This window comes from Mesocricetus auratus, unplaced genomic scaffold (assembly GCF_017639785.1).
Source record: "Mesocricetus auratus isolate SY011 unplaced genomic scaffold, BCM_Maur_2.0 Super-Scaffold_100004, whole genome shotgun sequence".
Classification (NCBI taxonomy): Eukaryota; Metazoa; Chordata; class Mammalia; order Rodentia; family Cricetidae; genus Mesocricetus; species Mesocricetus auratus.
In genome coordinates, this window is record NW_024429189.1 from 26,847,841 (window position 1) to 26,869,935 (window position 22,095).

General features: G+C 39.0%; 1 long non-coding RNA gene across 1 annotated transcript in view; it reads left to right on the forward strand.

Annotated features, from left to right (window-relative positions):
• Positions 1-12,830, forward strand: part of LOC121140353 — a 35,405-nt gene extending 22,575 nt beyond the window's left edge. The window contains exons 5-7 of the long non-coding RNA XR_005877142.1: positions 3,487-5,241; positions 7,494-7,900; positions 9,488-12,830. This is a non-coding gene — a long non-coding RNA (uncharacterized LOC121140353). The remainder of the gene's footprint in view (positions 1-3,486; positions 5,242-7,493; positions 7,901-9,487) is intronic.
• Positions 12,831-22,095: the final 9,265 nt, after the last annotated feature.

Sequence of the window (22,095 nt, forward strand, 5' to 3'; positions counted from 1 at the left end):
GGCAGAGGCAGGCGGATCTCTATGGGTTCGAGGCTGGGCTGGACTGATACAGACAAACCCTGTCTCGAAAAACCAAAAAAAAAAAAAAAGAAACCCAATAAATTACGAAATTCAGAAAGCAGAAGATGGAAATGGTGTGGAAGGCAAAAACAAACAACAAAGGCAAGAGATGAGAAAACAAATAATGCTATAACCCAGATATTCATCACTAAATACTTTAAGGCCTAATACCGTTGTCTAAACATCACATTCAAATGGCAGAAGTTGTCAGATTGGGTATCATAGCTACTGTTTTACTGCTGTGAAAAGACACTGACCAAGGCAATTTTTAAAAGAAAACATTTAATTGAGGGCCTGCTTACAGTTTCAGAGGGTCAGTCCATGACTGTCACATAGGGGATCATGGTGGCAGGCAGGCTGGCATGGCATTGAAGCAGTAGCTGAGTGTTTAGATCCTGTTCTGCAGGCAGAAGGTAGAAAAGGAGGGAGGGATGGAGAGAGGGAGGGAGGCAGGGAGGGAGGGAGGAAGAGAGGACAAGACTGGGTACTAAGTGGACTTTGGAAACTTAAAAATCTACCACCAGCAACACACCTCCTCCAACAACACCTCCTAATCCTTCCTAAATAGTCTGCCAACAGGGAACCTAATCTTCAAATATATGAGCCTACTAGGACCATTCCCATTCAAATCTACCACAGTGGCTGAAAAAGAAAACATGCATTTCAACATTCTTTCTTCTTGGAATTCTCCTGTGAACTTCCAAGACCTCTAGATGCCCTCTGTTGTAGTTTGAAAGTTAAATGCCCCCATAGACTCATGTTTGACCATGTGTGCTCAGCCAGTAGCACCATTTGCGAAGGCTGTAGAACTCTTAAAATGTAAAAGGCTGCTAGAGGAAGTAGACTACCGGAAATGGAATCCGGGTTTGATACCTGGCCCCATTTCCAGTCTGTGGCCTGTGTCCTAAATACTAACACAAGGAGACCAGCTGAGGTCAAGCTCTTGCTCCCATGCTCTCCCCTGCACCACCCGCTGGATAGACACCCTCAAACTGTAAGCCAAATAACCTGTCTGCAAGTGGAAAGAAACTACAACACAGGGAGGAAAACAAGTTCCAAAATCCAATAGTATATTGTTTCTAAGAAACCCACTTTAAAAATTATCAACAATAGATTAAAAGTAAAGGAATGGAAAATATTATTAGTCAAAAGAAGGTAGAGGGTCCACAGTAATTCTAGATAGAATAGCTGTCAGAGCAAGGAAACGTGTCATGCTTTTCAGATATTAAAAAAAGCATTAAAATGATCAAATGAGGAAGTAGAAAAATAGCCCAACAGTAAGAGCACTGGCTGCTCTTCCAAATTAGCCAGATTCAATTCCCAGCAACTACACGGTTCCTCAGAACTGTCTGTAAGTACAGTCCCAAGGGACCTGACATCCTCTCCTAGTTGGGCACTAGACACACATGTACACAAAAATGCATGTAGGCAAAACACCATACACATAAAATAATAAATACCTTTATAAAAATGATGGAAGAACCAGGTCTTGGTGGTGCACACCTTTAATCCCAGCACTCGGGAGGCAGAGGCAGGTGGATCTCTGTGAGTTCAGGGCCAGGCTGGTCTACTGAATGAGTTCCAGGATAGGCTCCAAAGCTACACAGAGAAACCCTGTCACAAAACCAAACAAAACAAAAAGATGGAAGGATACACTATGGACCAATGTGTCATGTTAACATAGATATAAAAACCCTCAAAAATTACTAGATCAAACTAAGCAATGTGTAAAATACATCATACAACAACCAAAGGGTAAGCAATGCTGGCTCTTCATTTAAATATAATGGAATCCATGACAAGAACAAGCCAAAGAAAAAAGATCACTTTAGGGAGAATAAGAGACCGCTTCGATAAGGAAATAAACCAGACAAAGAGAAACAACTATCATTTAAATTCACACGAGTATGGAATCTTAAAAGAATCTAATAGAAGTTGGGCATGCTTGTAAGAGGCTGTGAAGGGAAGAAAGGTGGTGAATGTGTACTGATGGTTACTAAATTAAAGGTATATAGGAAAAAGAAGTAAGAATATTCTACTGCATGTTGGGCTGATAATGGATGGTGATAATATACTATGTATATATGTTTAAAGCAGAAAAAATTGAATATTCTCACTATAAGGGAGTGATACTTATTTACATAGCTAGATTGTTTACTCTGAACATTACACAATGTGTATGTATGTCAACACTTCAGGTGGTATTTGTAAATATGCATAAGCCCTGTATGTAACTTTACAAAATAAATAGATACCAGAAAGAGATGTGAAATCACCATGAATTGGGGTAGAAAGATGCCAATTTTAAAATATGTGCCCTGGAATCAAGATGACTTGACCTTTAACAGGCTCCATCATGTACAAACGATGTCACCTTGAGCATTTCACTGTTTTCTAAGCCAAAGTTTCTCATGGGAGCCAGCCTAACTGCTACCTGCATTAAAGATATTCTGATCTTTATCAGGAGAAATTCACTATTCTCAAAAATAGAAGTTAAAGAACAAGGTACTGTCACTGGATGTATCTGTTGAAGACCCACTTTCTGCATCCTTACATTGCTACAGGCTAAAATGTAAACCCGCGTTTGCAAGCATTACATAGTAATTCCATAATCAGGAAAGAAGTCACACAGCCCAGTCTTTAAAAGCCAACCTCTTACTACTCTAATTGATACCATCCAAACTTTGGAGGGAATATTGTCAAACCATAGCATTTGCCTTTAGGGAATTGCAAACTAAAAAAATACTATTATACACCTGGTGGGATGGCCCAGCTCAAAACACTGGCAACACAAACACTGATAAGGATGTGGAACAATGGGATTCTTACTTATTCTTGGTGGGAATGTGAAGGGGGAAGATTTTCTTTTAAAATTAAGCACATGCCATGTAAGGCATTATGCTGGCCTGCCCCTGTTACCTGGCAGAATGCACTCAGGCACTACTCTGGTCAGCTCAGGGTTACATGAGTATTAAGTCTGCATTCAGGTGTAAAGGACCCCTTTAAAAGACAGACCCCCCCACCTATGCTTTTTTGTGCTCTCTCTCTCTCTCTGGCTCTCCCCTCTCTCTCTTACATTCTTCATCTCTGTATCTCTCTCTCTGTCTCTCTCCCTCCCTTCCCCCTCCCCTCTCCCGCTCTCTCTGTCTCTCTGTCTCTGTCTCCCCCTTCCCTCCCTCCCTCCCTCCTTCCCTTCCCTCCATCTCTCTCTCTCTCTCTCTCTCTCTCTCTCTCTCTCTCTCTCTCTCTCTCTCTCTCTCTCTCTCTCTCTCTCTCTCTCCCATCCCCCCTTTAAGAAACTCTGTGGTCAATGTACTCTCTCTGTGGTTTGTGTTCCATCGCCCATCTTTATCTTAAGCAAAAGAACAATATTTGGTGCTGTGAAAACCCTGGGGGCTCTCTGCCCATAATCTCTCCCGTTGCCAGGTAGCAGCCACTGGAGACACGGGAATCCTTCTCTTAAACCGAAAACCCACTTTTCGTCTACCTGTTTGCTGCGACCCGGTAAGACACCCCTTCTCCTGGTCGGTACATTTCCCACGGAGGAGTCCCAGCACCACACTCGCTGAGCAGTCTGTTTCAGCTTTAAGCCTCCAGTAGTTAATTTACCATCTTTCGGACTGCTGAGTCCTTTGTCGGGCCTTGTCCCTGGCCACTCTCTCAGGCTGAAGAGTTCTGAGCTTGTACTGAGTCATCTTTGGCCTCATCCACGGGAAATACACGTCAAATTGGCAGTTTACATTTTACAGGACTTTCAGGCTACTGCCAGGGCACAGGTAAATGAAAGGAGTTGCTCCATTTCTAAGCTTTCTTCTGACTCTCTGCTGCTCTGCTACCGCTGTTTCCTCTCCATGCAGATGTCATGGGCTCACAGTGAGCTGGCCTGTGGCAATGTCTGCTCAGAACGCTCTGGGAGTTTTTATTTTTCATTTTTTGCCCACGAATGAGGTTTGAGGTTTCCCAGCTTTGTACTGACTGGTGCATTCGTTTCTCAGACCTATGGTGGTCTTTTTGGATGTTGTGCCACTTGGACTCTGGTGTCCTGTTGGTTTCACACAACTTTTCTGTCTCACTCGTGGAGAAAAAAGCCACTTCTGCCGGCAGACAGGAACATGCTTATGGAAGCAGCTATCTTGACCACGTGACCTAGCTGTAGCTATGCCCACTCTGTTGGGTTGCTCCTTCCCTCAGCCTTGGCAGAGGGCTGTCTAGCCAGCTTCTGCAGTCTAGCCAGCTGACAGACACAAATTTGTCTTTTATTTTTGTCTCTAATTTCTTCTTTCACTGGCCCTGTTGCGCATGACTTGTTTATCGAATACTGTACCTTTCCAGGGCCCCCTGTTCTATCTGCAGCAGATCTGCTTTCTTGTCTCTGGCAGTTTTAAATCTACTCTGTCTCTTTAAATCTGTCTGTTTGCTACAACCTGCAAATCAGAGATTATACTCTGGTTCTCCCTTTTACTCTTATCCAGTCCTGTTTGATGTATCTGCTTGTCTTTATACATGTGATTTAAGTTTAACATTATATATGTGAATGTAAGATAACTCTATGCAACTTAAATTCAAGTATGCTAAGTCTCAAATATTTCCAAATAGTTATGTATTTTTAAATGATGGTAAAAATTTAAGGTTATAAAGGTAACAAAGTATTTATATCATCCAGTCCTTCCTGTAAACTGTTTACAAAGGTAAAGCTTCTATTACAAAGGGGATTTTACTCTACTTCTTTGTCCTTTATAGGTCCAAATCTAACCTACTAAGTTAAAAACAGTTACAATGAGGCTGGAGGGCTCTAATTAAAAAATCCCTCCACAGCCTCTCAGTTCTCCAGACAGATCCTGTACTAATCTGTAGCTACCTATATGCTTAAGGCAAGTAATTAAAGACGAATTTTGTCTACTGAGATATACTAAACAGACAGACAGCCCTCAAATGCTCCAAGGTCTAGAGAATATGGCATTTAAAATGTTTTATTGAAAGCTTTTTTGTAACAGAGAGATAGGCCAGCTTCTGGCCCCGCCCCATTTCCATTTCACCAGAACACTGGTGAGCACTGAAGAAACTCCACCTACAAAGGTGGCAATGCTAGCCACTGAGCAGCCCTGCCTTTCACCTCAACTGCTGCAAAGGACTCTTCAGATCATGGACAAGAGGACTGTCACCACGTGGCTAGGGCAAACGGTAGGCAAGTTTTCTTACTACTCCTAATCCACAGGTCCCATGCTATCAGCACAAGGCAGGTCTCCTTAACGCTGCTGCCCTCAACAACTATGGAGAACCTTGGGGATGGCTGTCTATGGGGCCAGCTAGCAATTCTCTCTCATTCTGTAATAACTAACTCAGGTAAAATTTTATCCTTCTCAAGAACTATGATGTAGTGTGATGACTGGTTTAAAGTAACTTAAAGTATACAAATACAGATACAAGTTATCAGATATTTCTCATTACGCTACTGTTCATAGTCTTAACATTAATCAATAAAATTCTGATAAGCTACTAATCCAACTCCAACAGTACTAAACAACATATTATACCAAGTCATGGAAACTGAGGCTCTCTCTCTCTCTCTCTCTATCTATCTCTTGCTCTCCCCCTCCCCCTTTAATAAACTCTATGGTTAATGTACTCTCTATGGTTCATGTTCCATCGCATGTCTTTATCTTAAACAAAAGAACAACACGCCACATAAAACGTCAATCAGTCCACAGTACTTAGACAAGTTCACTGACCTGCACAAAGTCTTGATACAAAATTATGAAAATCTGTAGGCATTGGCTGTCCTTCAGGAGGTAAGTAAGAAAATGTTGACTCATTGAGAACTGTATGATTACTCTGCACTAAAAAGAAATGAGCTATGAAAGGACATTGAGGAAACTTAACTGCATAGTGCTAACTGAAGGAGGATGAGCTTTAAAAGTTACTACATACTGTGTGATTCCAACCAGCCAACATTCTGCAAAGTGAGAAATAAAATGATGACTGATTGCAAGCAGTTTGGAGGAAGAAAAAATGAAAAAGTAGAACCAAGAGGTATTTTTTAGACTAGCATTATCCCACAGGATACCACAACAGTGAGTACCTATCATTACCCAGTAGCCAAAGCTCACAGAATTATTCACTACAAGTGAACCCTCTGCAAATGTGGCCTTGGGTAATAAGGGTAAGCCAACAGAGTCTTAGGTCCTAGCAATTGTGTTACAATGTGCAGGTATATAAACCATCTCAAAAAAGAAATAAAGTTTGTTCACCTATAAAATGTATACACAATCCAGGTATAAATTATAATCTTAGCACTTGGGGGACTGAAACACAAAAAGCATGAGTCTAAAGTGAGTCTGGGCTGCATAGTGTATGTCTTTGAGTGTGTATGTGTTTGAGTTGTCTCAATAGAGTGAACAATAATTGAGAAAATGCCTTCATAATATTAGCATGTAGGCAAATAGGTAAGAAACTTTCTTAATTAATTATTAATGTAGAAGGGCCAGGCACATTGAACACGGTACTATTTCTGGACAGGTGGCCCTCATGTTGGGGATTTTGTCAGATAATTATGGCTCTTGGAGAGAGTTTTGTTAGCCCTGATGGTAGTGGTGTGTGTGTGTGTGTGTGTGTGTGTGTGTGTGTGTGTGTGTGTGTGTGTGTATGTATCCAGGCCTATTTGTATTGTATGAAATTATAGGTAAATTAATAATAGTGTTGGTCTTTAAGACTTTTCTGATACTCTTCCTGTTATTTTATATTCCTCCCTCCATCTCTTTCTGCATTATTCTCCTTACTCCCCAACTAAAGTCCTCCCCATTTCCCACACCATGTCACTTGTACCCTACTGTTCCCTTCTCTATTGCTTCTCTGCACAGCTATGTTCCTTTTACTGTTTTAGTGACTGCTGCAGGTTATATACTTATATCAAAAAATTTGAAGCTAGGAACTGCGGATGACAGACAGCATGCACTATTTGTCTTTCTGGACATGGGTTATCTCAGTCAGTATGAGCTTACCTAGTTCCATCCATTTACCTGCAAATTTCATCTTATGTTACTTTACAGCTGAATAGAATTCTATAATATATATGCACCACATTTTCATTATGTGTTTATTGGTTGAAGGACATTTAGGTTGTTTCCATTTCCTAGCTCTTATGACTAGAATAGTGATGAATAAGACTGAGCAAGTATCTCTGGAGTAGATTATCAAATCCTTTGGGCATATGCCAAGGAGTGGTATGGCTGAATCATACCGGTGATTTATTTTTAGCTTTTTAAGGGTTCTCCATACTGATTTCTAGAGTAGATGGAAGTTGTGTAGCAGTTTCTTCCAAGATTGAAACATTCTGTTCTGCAGGGAAGCTCATTAAGACAGCCAGTAACAACTCAAACTAGTTGCAAGAAGTCCCTGAAATTGACCATATTTACTAGGTTCCTCCTTCTGCAAAGGTACTAAACAGAAAAAACCGCTGAGGTCAATCTCAGCTAAGGCGAGCTGCAAAGATTCAGACAAGCCCCACCTAGAAGAAGCAGGCAACAGCTGAACTGCCTAGAAGAAACAATGATCATCTGAGCTGACTGAAAGAGGCTCACACTGAGCCAACTCCAGGAAAGGACACTCTACAGCTTGCTGAGCACCTACTGGCTGTACCGTGTGCTCCAAGCTTTTGGCTTTTGTAAGCTGTCTCCCATGCTGGAATGAGCTTTTCTGATGCATCTGTCTTTGAGTCACCTCTACTCCTACAAGTAACTCTTCATCCATATTCCTGTATGTAACTGTGAGAGCCCACAAAATTGACTCTATTCCATCTTGACTTAAGGACCCCCAACATTCATGTAAAATGCTGGGAGTAAAGGTAAGTGCTTGAAACAACAGTGCTGAGGAGTGCAGACAGGATTCCTGGGGCTCCCTGGCCAGCTAGTTGAGCCCAATGGGTGAGCTTGCAGTTCATCAAGAGACCCTGTCTCATTAAGAAAGACATTTGATGTTGACCTCTGGCCTCCATGCACACACACACACACACACACACACACACACACACACACTCACACACAGAGTAGTGGCACCGGCTAGTAAGTTCACCTTCAAGTTATCCATCAGTCTCTCTTGACTTCATTTTCTCCAACTGTTAAAGAAGGCTCTCATACATTTTTTACTTATTGTAGATGCATATACCTAAATCATGAACTTATACAATTATCAAATAAGGCTGTCATTTCTGATCCAAAATAGACTTTGGGTCTCCTTCTTTGGAAGTACAACTCTTGAAGAAATCTAAAGAAGGAATTATATAACAATTATTTACAGATAGTTAAAAACACTTAAATACATTTTTTATAATTGTGTTCAAATTGAAAAGCTCAGTTGTAAGGGAATTCTCTATTGCTATAAGACAAATTTCACACACTTAGGCTTTAGAGACAAAGAAACAACCAGAGGCCGCAGATAAAGTTTTCTCACTCAATGTTGTTGGTATTAAGGGCAGAATACTTTTTAGGCTGACTGTCTTGCACACTGTAGGATGCTTAATAGCTCTGTCTTCTACACAATTATCAGCACAATCTGAATCAGAAGCAGATGCCCAGCCAAAACAGTTGTGAAACCAAAAAGTTCCTCCATATGTAGTCAGATATCCCTGGGGTGTATAAAGGGCTCCGTAGTAAACAATAGTGACCTTTAAAAGTAAAGGGTAGGGGTCTGGGGATCGGCATAATTGATAAAGTGCTTCCTATGCAAGCCCGAGGACTTCGAATTTGGATCCCCAGTACCCGTATAAAAAGCTGGGCATTGTGGCTCATGCCTGAAATCCCAGGACTTGGGGTGAGAGTGGCTCAGAAAAACAGGTAGATTTGGGGACTAGTGTAGCCACACAGTGAACTTCTGGTTTCAGTGAGCAACACTGGATCAAAAAATAGAGTGAAGAGCTATAGAGAAACATGCCTAATATTGAGTTCTGAACGATGTGCACACACACACACACACACACACACACACACCACGCACCCCCACACACACGTGCACACACACACACACACACACACACACACACCACTCAATGTAAATAGTGAATTCACCTCAAATTTCTCTTTCTGGAGGAATTATCTTCAAAACTTTTAGCATCTTTGACAGCCTCTGATTAGGGCTACCTCTGTGATCCTACTCTGAGTTGTCTCCTCATTTTCAATGACCCATAAGTGCTAACACCAAAGAAGCAAAGCCGGATTTCTTTTAGCTTTGTATTCGCAACCAGCTCTCTCTTGCCACACTACTGACACTTTGGAGGCAATGGTGCTACATAGGGAGAATATTTTCTAATCTAATCTAATCTAATTCTTCTACCAAATTTAGAGCATGATTGCTGAAAATAAGGTTATAGGTCAATATCTTTAATATGGTCATTTGAAATGCAAGTAATAATACTCTCATGTTACATTTTTGGCAGATTTTCAAGGAAGAGTTTGAAGATGGCAGAAATCCACCAGTTACCCCACAGTTGAACAGATACAAAGTCTTCATACACGAACACTTAGCAATGACCAACACACTCCTTTTTCTTCTCATCCAGCCTCACTTCCAAGCCCACAGGAAGGTCAATTTTTGTCATCACCTTGTGTGCCAAAGTGACAAACTTGGTCTGAATAGAACTTGTTTTGATTAATCTTGCAACAAGCTGTTCACCAGAATTTCTAACAGATAAGTCCTTCTGTTCACTTGTTAGAGTCGTGACCAACAAAGAGCCCAAATTAAATTGCTGTGGGTCCATCGGTTTCTTTTATCTGTTGAGGACAGAAATATTGGGCCACTGATGTGGCAAATTGTTCCCTGATGGCAAAAATGCCTCTAAAAGTCATCTTCTAGTACCTAGTTTTAGTATGTGGTCATACATTAAAAAAATAAAAACTATAAGCTGTTATTGATGACTTAGTCATAACAAAGTGCCCAGTCTCCACTCATAAAAATAACACGTAAAATCGAATTAAAGATTTGGTATTAAATTCTAGAACAATGTTTCCCAAGACCCTCTTTTTCTTCTGCCACTAGTTCCTAGAGAAGATCCTTCTGTGACTTTGGTTTAGCTCGTTCCTGATCAGGACATACACACACATGCTTAGACTCAGTTTAGGAATGTATGAGGATGGAACCTTTTTTTTTTTTTTTTTTTTTTTTGCTTTTCAGTCTCTGGCGAACTAGCAACTTTTTAATCCTGCCCCCCCCCTCCTTCCTCTCCAGTTTCTTTCACTCTGTTAATTTGCAAAACCAACTCTCTGGATGCCATTCTGTGTGGGAAGATCTTCTGTGATTTTGTTTATCTCACCGCACTCCCAGCTGATAAAAATAACTGGTGTATCTTCTAAATTCTCCAAGAGCTGAAGCACCTGGTATGGCCCAGATGCTTGATGGGCACACAGTAAATGTTTCTGTTGAATGAGTACAAAAAGCCTTATAATTCACTGGCAAAAAGAAGATACTGTCTTGCCCCAAATAAATTCCTCTTCATATTCATTTTACTATTTGATTGTGTCCTGACATGCCATTAACATTACTCAACCTTTCTATATTGTTTTTCCACTTTTTTGTAAATCTAAACACATATGAAACTCAAAACAAGTGGGTTATAAGATCAGTGGACTGTTATCATTTCCTTGCAAATGTTACCAAGAACGAGTTGTGAGTTTTAGTTGGATATTTTTTTCTACTCTTTGGTCTTTGTGGGACCCGCCACCCAGCTCCCAAATAATCACGAGAAGACTTATTATTACTTAGGAATGCCCAGCATTACCTTGTTTCTAGAGAGCTTTTCTTAAACTATTCCATCTACCTTTTGCCTCTGGGACTTTATCTTTCTATATTCTATACACCTTTCTTCTTACTCCATGGCTTGCTGTGTAGTGGGGTGGCTGGTCATTGATGTCCTCCTCTCCTTTTCTCACTCCTCTGTCTTTCTTCCCAGATTTCTCTTTCTATTTATTCTCTTTGCCTGGAAACCCCACCTATCCATTCTCCAGCCTAGCTACTGGACATTCATCTCTTTATTAAACCAGCCAGTTGTTTTAGACAGACAAAGTAACACAGCTTCACAGAGTTAAACAAATGCTACATGAAAGAATGCAAGACATCTTTGCATCATTAAACAAATATTCCACAGCATAAATTAATATAATACACTTTAAAATAGTATTCCACAGCAAGAGTCATTTCCCAACCTATGGAACCTCTTCTATATTCTGTGTCTCTACCCTGGCTTGTCTCCCAACAAGGAAACAAATATCCTGATTCTTATGATAGTAACTTCATTTTTCATTTTTAATTGTTTCAGCATGATAGAATGTGTTTCTAAATGTTATCATTTGTCTTGACACTTAAAACAGTGATATTTCTATTTAGCTCCTTGCTGACAGATGACTCCTTCATCTGCTCTTTTGTTTATAGCCATCCAATACCCTGAGTCACTGATTTGAAGTTTCTCTGAGTCCGTCAGTATTTCTCCAATAGGATCTGAAGTACTTGCAGACACTCCTCACAGTCTGGATTTCTTTCATACTAGCCCCTGGATGCTAGGACATTTGTGCTGGCATGTTCTGTAATCAGGAAGTAAATAGTTCCTAGTCTTCAACTGCTTGGCAATGTTAGGGGTTATTAACACTCAACTCACCCCAGACCCATCTGTTCCCTCAAGCCGCAACTTGTAGTTATTAAGTTTACAACTGCCATGATATTAATTGGTTATAATGATCTTATAAGGATCTTTTACCTCTCATCTACTCTTTGATGTTTAGTGATAAAGCTCCACTAGGAAAGACAGATTAAACTTGATTTTCTTCTTTTGACCTGGAATTTGGAAAACATAAAATAAAAAAAAATTGTCATACTAGTAAAGTAATTTCTAAATATAACCTCCATAAACTAATGATTTTTTTCATATCCTGTGGATTTCAATCCACTTTAACTCCTAGCCTTTCTGAAAGTTAAAATGCTCTCTTTGACTAGTTGGAGCGTCTTCAGTTATCTCTGGGGTCATTTACAAAATGTCTTTGTAATGTGTGTCAGAATGTCCCAGGTTCATCTTGTCCTTTTCCTGTGCCAAACCTCAGAATCAGGCAATTCTTCAAAAGTCCTGGCTTCTAATAATGGGAAAATTCATCTCTAGGCCCATAACTTGGTCATTCACTAACTGGACATTGGTTTTTAATATTTTCATCAGAAATAAAAAGTGTTTAGCAAATTTACCAATATAAATAAAACACATAATTTCATACTGATATTTCCTATTCAGATATGACACTTTGGGAGGTACTTTTTTTTTTACTTAACATCACAATAGTACCTCTGAATATTCTTTTTTCAATGACAACAGGAATTACTGTTCTATAATTACTCATTGTTCTGGCCAATGTGTAGATAATAATTTGTGCATTGCCTTATTTAATAACATTCTATACGTGTATCATTTTTAGTTCAGGGTGTATAGCTATACATTTGGTTTTCACTAGGAATTCTTATGTTGATGTTTCTAATGACTTTTCTGAAGGTTATTTCTAATAAATCTCACAGGGACATTATGTACAGTATTCCATATGTTCTGTCATTTTAATAAGAATCTATATCCTTTATGATTATCTAATTGCTGGCATGTAAAACGTTGGGCTAAGTATTATTAGCTTGATTGTTTTCATATAAACATACACATGTATATACTTATATATTTATATATATATGTATTCATACATACACACATGTATGTGTGTTTAAAATTTTGGTAGAATAAAGAACCGTTGTTAAAAATCTGTCCTACATATTATTTTCTCAGCAATTAGATAAATAACCTTGTTATCCTTACCTTATGAATTTTGTTTTTTGGAAGACTGAATACCAAAAGACACATAAATGCTTCTATTCCAGTAATGTCACAAGTAGTAGTACTGTCCAGGAGAGGGTGATATTCTTGACTGAATAATGTACTTTTTAGTGACTAATGGCTCCTCCTTTGGTCTCCTTCCTCAAATCCCTCAAACTCTAGCCATCTATCTCTTTCTCCTACACATTCAATAATGGACTTATGGCTGTAGAATCTATACCCATCCACATGCCTTTTGAAGTGTGTGCTACTAACTGTGTAGCACATAATGTTCATGAGTTTTATTTGCAGGATATTTGACCACACTGTTAAACCCCAGATTGCATTACTCACTAGCACACACCTTTAATCCAAGAGCTCTCTGCTTAGGAATGACCCAAACCAAAGACACAAAAGAATCTTCTCTAGGAACTAGTGGCAGAAGAAGAAGAGGGTCTTGGCTTTTCTTTCCCCGCTTGTTCTCAGAAACATTGTTCTAGCTACCTTACAACAGCAGGTCCTGAATAATTCTAATGTAGCTGAAGCACAAAAAAAGACCTTAAAACCAACAATATGAAGATGATAGAGGAATAGATATGGAGAAAAAGATGAAGCAGGTAGAAGATAAATAAAACAGAAAATGGATAAGTCTTTTAAAGAAATCCAGGAAAACACAAACAATTGAAGGAAATGAGCTGTTCATTGAAAGAAATCTAAGAAATTGGAAACAAACAGTTGAAGGAAAGGATTAAAACTTTTTAGTAACTGAAAATAGAAATAGAAGCAATAAAGAAAACACAAACAGAGAATCTGGAAACGAAAAATTTAGGAACTTTAACAGGAATTACAGAGGCACGCATCACCAGCAAAATGGAAGAGATGGATGAGAGAATCTCAGGCGCTGAAGATACAGTAGAAAAAATAGATATATACATCTTGCAATACATACATATATATTCCTGACACAAAACATCCAGGAAATCAGAACACTGTGAAAAGATGAAACCTACAAATAATAAGAAGGAGAAGAATCCCAGCTCAAAGGCCTCAAAATGATTTCAACAATATGGAGAAGAAAATTTTCCTAACCTAAATAAGGCTATTACCTATAGAAGTACAAGACACACATAGAATACCAAATAGATTGGACCAGAAAATAAAGCTCCCTAACCACATAGTAATCAAAACACTAAACATACAGAACAAAGAATACTAAAAGCTGCAATGGAAAAAGAGCAAGTAACATATAAAGGAAGAATTACACACAATTTCTCAATGGAGTCTCTAAAGCTAGCAGGTTCTGGACATATGTGCTGCAGACCATAAGAGACCAGAGATACCAGCCCAGATTCCTATACACAGCAAAATTTTCAGTAATCACAGATAGAGAAAACAAGATATTCCATGATAAAGTCAAATTTAAACATTATCTATCTACAAATCCAACCCTACAGAAGAAGCTAAAAAAGGAAAAACTCCAATACATGGGGCTTAACTACACACAGGGAATAAATAATCTCACACCAGCAAATTCAAAAGGAGGGAAATGTACACACACAACCAGCATCACTACCACCAGCAACAACAAAATAACAGGAACCAATGGCTGGTCATTGATATCTCTCAGTGTTAATGGGCTCAACTCCCCAATAAAATGACACAGACTAACAAAATGAACTCAAAAACATAATCTACCCTTCTGCTGTATCTAAGAAACAAATATCAACATAAAGGATAAATAATACCTCAGGATAAAGGGTTGGCAAAAGCTATCCCAAGAAAATGGACCTAAGAAGCAAGCTAGAGTAACCATTTAATAACTAACAAAATTTACTACAAACTGAGAAGAAAAAACATGTGATCATTTCATTAGAGGCAGAAAAGGCCTTTGACAACATCCAACACCCCTTGATGATAAAAGTCCTGGAGAGGTTGGGGATAAAGTGGGCATACATAAACATAATAAGGCAATTTAAGCAAGCCCACAGCCAAAATCAAATTAAATTAAAAGAAACTCAAAGCCATTCCACAAAAATCAGGAAAAGGACAATTTATTCAACACAGTACTTGAAGTTCTAGAGAGAGAAATAAGACAACAGAAGGATATCAAATTAGAAAAGCCAGGTGGTGGTGGTATATTCCATTAATACCAGCACTTCGCAGGAAGAGGCAGGTGGATCTTTGTGAGTTCAAGGCCAACCTGGTCTACTTAGCAAGTTCTAGGCAGCCAAGTTTACACAAAGAAACGTTGTCTTGAAAAACGAAACCAAATCAAACAAAAATAAACAAACAAAAAATGGAAAGGAAGAACTTGAAGTATCTCTATTTGCAGATGATATGATAGTATACATAATTGACCCTAAAATTCCACCAGGAACTCCTACATCTGATAAACATTTTCAGCAATGTGACTGGATACAAGCTTAACTCAAAAACTTAGCAACCCTCCTACACTTCCTATATAAAAGAGACAGATTACTGAGAAAGAAGTCAGTGAATCAGCACCTTTCATAATCATAAAATAATATACAGTATCTTGGGATAACTCTAACCAACGAAATGAAAGACTTTGTGATGAAAACTTAAAGTCTTTGAAGACAGAAATTGGAGAAGATATCAGAAGATGGAAAGATCCTCCATGCTCATGGATCAGTAGGTGCAGTCTCCACCAAAATTTTAATGTAATTCTTTACAGATTTTGAAAGGACAATACTCAACTTCATATAGAAAAACAAAAACCCAGGATAGTTAAAACAATCCTGTACAATAAAAGACCTTCTGGAGGAATCACAATCCCTGACATCAAGCTGTACTACAGAGCAACAGTAATAAAAACTGCATGGTGTTGACATGAAAACAGACACATTGATAAATTTAATTGAAATGAAGCCCCAGATGTAAACCCATACACCCATAGATACCTGATCTTTGATAAAGAGGCCAGAAATACACAATGGAAAAAAGAAATCATCTTCAATAAATGGTGTTGGTCTAACTGAATGTCTGCATGTAGAAGAATGTAAATAAATCCATATCTATCTCCCATGCACAAGTAAGACCTCAACATAAAAACAGATACACTGAACCTAATAGAAGAGAAAGTGGGAAATAGCCTTGAACTCATTTGGGCCGTAGACAACTTATTGAACAGAACACCATTAGCACAGACATTAAGGTCAACACTTAAATAATGAATGGGTCCTCATGAAACCAAAAGACTTCTGTAAGGTAAAGGATACCATAAATCAGACAAAGTAGCAGACTACAGAACGGGAAATATTTTTACAAACTCCACATCTGGTAGAGGACTGTGGTAGTTTGAATAGGTGTGCCCCACCCATAGACTCATGTGTTTGAATGTTTGGCCCATATGGTGGGGGTGGGCTTTGATATCTCATATTCTTAAGCTAAACCCAGTGTGGAACAGTCTCCTTTTGCTACCTGCTGATCAAGATGTACAACTCTCAGCTACCTCTCCAGTATGTTGTCGGCCAGCATGCGGCTGTGTTTTCTGCCATGATGATAATGAATTAAACCTCTAAAACTATAAGCCAGTTCCAATTAAATGTGTTCCTTGATAAGAGTTGCTGTGGTCGTGGTGTCTCTTCACAGCAATAAAAGGCTAATACAAATACTAATATCCAAAATATATAAAGAATACAGATATCAAAACACAAATAATCCAATTAAAAACCGAGGAACAGATCTAAACAGAAATCTCAAGAGAGGAATCTCAGATGGCTGAGAAACACTTAAAGAAATGTTCATCATCCTTAGTCACCAGGGAAATGCAAATCAAAACTACTTTGAGAGTCCATCTCACACCTGTCAGAATGACTAACATCAAGTGACAGTTCATACTGGTTAGGATATGGAGCAAGGAGAACACTCCTCCATTGCTGGTAGGAATGAAAACTTGTATACCCACGATGGAAATCAATATGGCAGTTTCTCTGAAAGCTGGTAATCAGGCTACCTTAATACCCAGCTATACCACTTTTGAGCACTCTATTCTACCACAAGGACACTTATTCAGTCATGTTAACTGAATATTTATTCATAATAACCATAAACTGGAAACAACCTAGATGTTGTACATTGTGTAGTACATTTGCACAATGCAGTATTGCACAGTAGCTAAAAAATGCCATCTTGAAATTTGCAGATGAATGGAACTAGAAAGAAATCATCCTGAGTGAGGTTACTTGGAGGCAGAAAGTTATATATGGTATATATTTACTTATAAGGTGATATTAGCCATTAAGTAAATGAAAACAAAACTATAATCCATAGACCAAGATAGGATGGGTAAAGACAAGAGGTTTAGGAGGTACATGGGTATTTCCCTGGTAGGGGGAAATAGAATGGATTTTACAGGCCAACTGGGATCCATTCAAGTGGAAGGGATGAGGTGGAGGAAGAAAGTATGGAGAAATGACTGGATTGGGGGGCGCTTGGAGGATGGTGGAAATCTAATGCAGTGGAAACTTCATGGAATCTATGAAGGTGGTCCTAATGACGACTCATAGAAACAGAGGATACAGAGTCCCAACTGGCCATCTCTTGTAGCTGAAGAGGCTTCTTACAGTGGGACTGGATTGCAATCAATTGAGTTGTTGGCTGAGAGGTCACATGGAAATCCCCAAACAAACCAAGATATTTCTAAGACTAAATGTTGCTCTATGTAAACTGACTGCAGGGCCCCATTACTGAGGATAACATCCATAAAACTCATCATACACTGAAAAGTTGATCTAGTGACTACATGGTGCCCTCACCCCTACAATCTAGCTTCTTGGGTGCAGGAAGGTACTCTGTAGGTTACCAAAACAGAAATGTGGACAGCAACCAAGCCACAAGACTTTTGGCCTACGATATTTCCTGCCAACATAATATGGTAGTACAATCATGGCACAGAACCTTCGAGAATAGACAACCAGTGTCTGATTTGGAAGCAGCCTAAACCTAACACTGCTTGGATAAGCAAGAACCAGAGACTAGATAGCCCAGAGACCTAGGGTAAAACCAAACACAACACTCATAGATCAGTGCCTTATCCAGTCATCATCAGAGGGGTTTGTTTCCTCAGTCAGCAGATGAGAATGAATGAAGAGTCCCACAACCAGACATTATGTAGAGTCTAAATTGGAGGTCTCTATCAAATCCTACCTTTCAGAGTTCAGGGAATCCAGTAGAAGAAGAGAAAAAGAATGTAAAAGTCAGAGGTGATAGAAGACACCAGGAGAACAAGACCTTCTCAATCAACTAAGCAAGGTGCATATGAGTTCAGAGACTGAAGCAGCAAGCACAGGACCTACTTGGGTCTGCTCATGGTCCTCTGTATATATAGTACATATATATTAGCTCAGTGTTTTTATGGGACTCCTGACTGTAAGAACAAGTGAGTCTCTAACTTTTGTACTTACTCTTGGGACTCTCTTTCCCCTGTTAGGTTGCCATGTTCAATTTCCATTTGACAGTATTTTCTTTATCTTATTATATTTTATTTGTTATATTTGGTTGTCTTCTCTTAGAAGCCTTTTCTTTCCTAATGAGAGACAGAAAGGGAGTGGATTCACAGAGGAAGTCAGGTGGGAGTAACTGGGAGAAGAGGGAGGAGAAACTATGATTAGGATATATTGTATGAAAAGAGTAGATTTTCAACAAAAGAAAAATGTAAAATAATTTTTAAATAAAATGTGTTTTACATGGTTTTGGATTCTTAACATTTTTTGGCTAGTTTTAAGAGGACTAATTTTTCTCTGTGTGTTCTTAAATGGGTGTGGTCATCAATTGTTTACTGGAATTTTCTCTGTCAGTGTTAAAAACGGCTAACAATATCATCCAGACATTCTGATTCTATATAAATCATTTATGAAAAGAATAGTGCTGAATTCCCCAACTACAATTGTTGATTTGTTTCCCTATGAGTGGTTTTCCTCCTGTATGGTATGGAATTCCAATACTAGAAAAACACACATTCAGGATTGCTGTTTCCTGTATTAAATCACTCCCTTGTCAATGACTTTGTGACTCTTTCTTGTATCAGTTCTATTGGTAGAAGATAAACCGTATTTACTATAGATTTGGTGACACTCATGTGGTACCTATTTCTCCATACACCTTCTTTTTTTAATGTCAATATATACACACACACTAATTTTTTTCACTAATTATACTAACTCCGGCCATCTGCCTTAACACCTTTTAATGCAGGCACCAGATTAATTAATTAAAATATTAATAAGGCGTGTGTGCATGCGCATATGTGCACAAACACACACACACACACACACACACACAGGAGTTTGTGGAGACAGGAGGATATAGCAGCAACTGCTTACATAATAGTCTAGCAGACCAGGAAGTAGAGAAAACAGGCTGGGGCCAGAGGTCTCAAAGGCCTCTACAGACATACTTCTATCACTCAGACCTCACCTGCTGAAGGCTGATGGCATGCAGCCTAGGGGCTTGGGGATTGATAAGCATTTCCACCTGGGGGCTAAGCACTCCAAACAGGAACCTGTGGGAGACATTCAAGATTCAATACAAAATACAATATAAATCTCCACAGACATGAAACATGTAACACCCTAAGTGTGAAAGGGTACACCCCAAATTCTCAAATATCATTAGATTTTGCCAATATTTCAACCACATTTCTTATGAAAATCTCCACCACGGAAAGGGTACAGGTGTTAAACTTTATGAAATGCGATTAAGGATGCTAAAAATTTTAGTCTCTCTTTTGCACTTATGGGTATATAAGTAGGCCTGAGCATGAAAGTTTTAATTTTCTGGGATCTCAGTAAAAAGGAAGCAAAATATTGTTATTGCAAAAAATTCATTTCAGCTCCTCTCAGAATGGTTTAGTAGCACAAGGAAATCTCATGGACAATGGCCAATTTGTATTTGTTCCCTCCCTCGGCTTCTTCTCTGCAAGCAGTAGGAAGATGTCTGCACAGTTGGCTATTCATTCCCCGGTAAGATTTCCCACGCATTCTGATCAGTTCTGCAGACTCCAACTCCACAATAAACTAATGGTCATGAGTCATAGCCCATAACTCTCTGCCCTCTGTCCTGTTATTTTTGAAAAATATATGTGATCATTCCTAAATTTCAATTTCATGAAGACAACATGACACATCTCCTTTAACTATTCTGATGTAAAAAGCTAATTAGGTAAACGGTTCAGCAACTAATCATGTTTCACTAATTTCAGCCATCTGCCTCAACATTTGCTCCTGTGTGTACCAGCTTTCTTAGCTTCTTATCTCTAATAACAATTAATGGAACTGTTAATAAGCTACATATATCATATGCTATTTTAGAAATTTACCACAGGGTAACATGAGACAAATTATGTTTAACAATTGTAGAAAATTACTCTGATTAGCTAATGTTATACAACACCAACTAGTTCCTTAAACTTGTACTTCTCAATTAATTCTCTCAATTTAATTCATAATTTATGTTTAATTTGTAACTTGAAATTCTTGGTCATAGTTTGCCATCTATGTTTTACATTCAGAGTGTAACAGATGAGAAATACTGCAACACAAACTTCTTGAAAATTATTTCCTTGCTTTTATCTTCATTCACATTCTGACATTTCCTCTGGTTTTCATGAGGACTTCCCCCAGTTATTGGAGAATTTACATGAAGGCAAACTACTACTGCCAGTTTCTGTGACACATCAAGTAATGGAAAATACACAAGCACATACACATCATGATTTTGATGAAAAAAGTGTGACCTTGAAAGGAATAGTGACTTTGAATAAAATAATTTGTCTGCAACTAATTTACTCATCTGATCTGTTAACTACTATGCAAATTAAGTATGTAAGATATCATTTAACTTTTCCAAGAACTTGGAGTTTTCTCTGATCCTTTAGAAAAAAATCAGAAAGATATATGGGCACCTCTTCAAAATATACTTGTGTAAGTCTGAAGAGATAAGCTTTTACATTCATCAGCACTGAGTAGAAATGACACAAGGGAGATTCAAGTCACACAAGGTGCCATTGGTAACAACTTTCTACTTCCACACGCACAAAATGTTGTAGAGAGCTGCGAAGTGCCGCACCCTTAAGATGGTGCTGGCTTCTGCCTTTTGCTAGCCTGACAGCAAGTGCTCTCTGTGATAAACAACTCCTTATTTGGTCAAGGCTGGATATCAGGCTTGCTTCCTCGTATGTGGACCTATCTGCTGTCGCCACATGGCTTACCGGGGTTGGCCGCCCAAGGGCCTTTTTAAGCTGTGGGCGGGCACTCCCTGGGGTCAGAAGATTTGTTCAAGGTCCTGAATAAACTGCTTGTGAGAAGGATTCCTGAGTCGCGTCTTCCTTGCTGGTCGAGGTGGTTGTGACAAAATATAGTTGTAGAGGAATCAAAGCGTGGGTCTCATGGCATACCATGACACACTTACAGAACTATATGCTGATAATCCTGTGCATTTCCCTTCTAAATAAAACCAAGCCAGAGATTTTCCAAATGTCACTCCTGACTTACAGGGAATGGCATGTGCAAGGAAAGATACTTAATACAGAAACAGTATAAACACATGCTTCATTTTTAAAGGAATTGAGCAGAAGTGTAATTCAGATCCATAATTAATCATATGTGGGGGGATTTAAAGGTTGTTCCTTTCCTGCAGAGATCTATGGCTACACTTTGACTCAGGGGCATCAAGACTTGGCTTGCTGAAGATGTTAAGAAAGTTTTTTGTGTGTGCTTTATAAGGAAAGCTTAAGAGCTTGTGAGAAGCACAGTGGTATACAGGGTGCAAGTCCAGGAAAGTGCAGAATCTCAGCACAGGTGAGGTTCAGTAGAGCATGGAGTCCACTACTCAAGATGCCTCTACACCGTTTCCATGAAAATTTGTTTCATCTCATTTGACCTACGAGGAAATGAGTTTTAAAGAAACATTGGGAAACATCCAAGTCAAAGCATAAGCATGATGTTGCAAAGCTCCTCAGCTAGAGGCTTAGCAGGGCGGTGTGTTCCCAGCAATTGTCTGTGCCCATTCATCTGCTCTGCCTCCCATGGGATTCACAGACAGTAACTGTTCTCCTCTGCTCTAACCAAACTTCTAAGCTCACTCTAGTGTACGTCTCATGATAAATGCTTCTTAGATGAGCTGATATTGTCATGAGACAAAACCAAGTACACTCTAGAGTGAGTGAGCTAGCAAACAGAGGCTGGAGGAGCACA